The sequence below is a fragment of the Engraulis encrasicolus genome, chromosome 10 (assembly GCF_034702125.1).
Source record: "Engraulis encrasicolus isolate BLACKSEA-1 chromosome 10, IST_EnEncr_1.0, whole genome shotgun sequence".
Lineage (NCBI taxonomy): Eukaryota > Metazoa > Chordata > Actinopteri > Clupeiformes > Engraulidae > Engraulis > Engraulis encrasicolus.
Genome location: NC_085866.1, coordinates 28,325,312 through 28,327,811, shown reverse-complemented (window position 1 = coordinate 28,327,811; position 2,500 = coordinate 28,325,312). Strand labels below are relative to the sequence as shown.

The 2,500-nt window shown below is 43.6% G+C and overlaps 1 pseudogene; it reads right to left on the bottom strand.

Annotated features, from left to right (window-relative positions):
- The window catches only part of LOC134457437 (octapeptide-repeat protein T2-like), a 29,512-nt pseudogene that overhangs the window by 18,692 nt on the left and 8,320 nt on the right, over window positions 1-2,500 (bottom strand).

Below are 2,500 nucleotides of genomic sequence, written 5' to 3'. Positions count from 1 at the left end.
CGTTATCGTGAAAATTCTAAAAATTATCGAGATAACTTTTTTTGCCCATATCGCCCACCCCTAACACACACCCACACACACATACCCACACACACACACACACACACACACACACACACACACACACACACACACACACACACACACACACACACACACACACACACACACACACACACACACACACACACACACACACACACACACACACACACACACACACTCACATTCACACACCATACACACACACACACACATCCTTAACGGCAAACACCTCCTGGTGTGAGAAGGAAATGCATCACGATCTACTGATTTCAACCCCCCTTTCAGCATACACACACTCACACAAAGACACACATGCACACAAGCTGTGCGCATTCACACGCGCACACACACACACATACACACACACACACACGCGTGCACACACACACACACACACACACACACACACACACACACACACACACACACACACACACACACACACACACACACACACACACACACACACACACACACACACACACACACACACACACACACACACACACACACACACACACACACCCTCCCTCACACACACAGACTCCTGACATCCTCTGACGTGCTGTATCTGTATTAGTTGGGTGAAATTAATTAAAGTGATGGTGAGCCTTGAAATGTTGTTTCCCTCTCCAAATGTAATTAAAGTTTGACTTGCGATGCTCCAATTCTGTCAGTCTCTCTTGAACAGGCCAGTGTGTGTGTGTGTGTGTGTGTGTGTGTGTGTGTGTGTGTGTGTGTGTGTGTGTGTGTGTGTGTGTGTGTGTGTGTGTGTGTGTGTGTGTGTGTGTGTGTGTGTGTGTGTGTGTTTGGGTGTGTTTGTACGTGTGTGTTTGATTGTGTGTCACTTCATCAACCCAAAACTGATGTGATGCCCCGTGAGGCCCATACAGAGAGAGTTGTGTATGTAGGTCTTTATAAAACGAGCTATATTCCAAAACAATTAAAATCCATTTTTCATAGACATTTATTAATATATGAATTTTAGTGGGGGAACGAGGCTAATCCTGTTATCTTTTTTTTCCATATCAAATGGAAGAACTTTATTTTCACATGAGTATATCTTTGTAAAATGGATATTAACCGTTTTCTTTTCAAATGAGGCTACCTTTCCCACACCTACAGTAAGTAGAGACTAGCATTGGAACCCCCATCTTTAACAGCTATCAATAGATATGAGCAGGGCTGGACTGGCCATCTGGCATAGCGCACACTCGTGGGCACCTATTTTCAGAAATGTACAAAAATACATAGTTATTATTATTATTATTATTATTATTATTATTATTATTATTATTATTATTATTAGTAGTAGTATTATTATTATTATTATTGTTATTATTATTATTATCTTAACACTTCTGAAAATAGGAGCCCACGAAGGTGCGGGGCCCACCGGTGAGTCAGTTCTGCACCACCAGTTATGAGGGGGGACCCTTTAAGCCCAAAGGTGCTCGGGCCCTATTTCTTTCCCAGTCCAGCACTGGATATGAGCAGTTGTTGACCACTCCTTTGCATTGCAATGAATGGCTGACCTTAGATCGCCTGCATGTTTATCCGCCGTAATGCTAACATCAATAAGGACTCTTTCCATTATGCAGACTTCCGTCCTCGGCCTGTGCTTGTGGCCTTGTGTTTCGCTGCCTGCTTGGAGAAAGTAATGAAGTTTCCCAGCTGTCAGCCTAGCCAGAACAACTTTTGGGGGGACTATTCTTTATTCACAATCCCGATTGCAAATGAGAGAATGACATCAGAATTGTGCTTCTGCAAGATATTGAAATACATACCTATCGTTAGTGACGTCATCATGAGGCCACAAGCAGGCAAGTGAGCAAGGGAGGCCGGGAGTCCGCTCATTAGAAAGAATTAGTGACATTGTGATACACATATTATCCTGTAGGTAAGTGGCGGTAACATCAATGAAATATATCATGATACCGGCCCAAGACAGCAGCGCCAAGGTGTATGAAAACAGTATGGAGTATCTTATCATAGATGGGACCAAGTCACTAATTGACAAGTCCAAATCCTTCCAATCAAGTCCGAGTCAAGTCACAAGTTAACCCGTTAAGACATGGGGTTATAAATTTACTGTTACCAGAATGGCAATGACCAAGTCGTAGTGCATTTCTAAAGGCCCTCTGTCATGTCACAGAATTGTAGCACTATGGTAGTTAACAATATGGCACTGGAGGTACGGCGTGCATTAAGGGGCTACGACACATCTGACCAAGTCAAGTCCAAGTCCAAGTCGTACCTCAGCCAAGTCAAGTCCAAGTCTAGGTCTCATACTATAGATGACCCCTAGCGAAGAGCTAGCTTGGCCTGGGTGGTGGAAGAGAATTGTAGCAGACCTGGGATGAGCATTTAGGCCAATGCAGACTCAAAACTTCTGAAAGTTTTGAATGTATGCATACACACTAGCAAACCAGAGTTGACACTCACATGCACACAC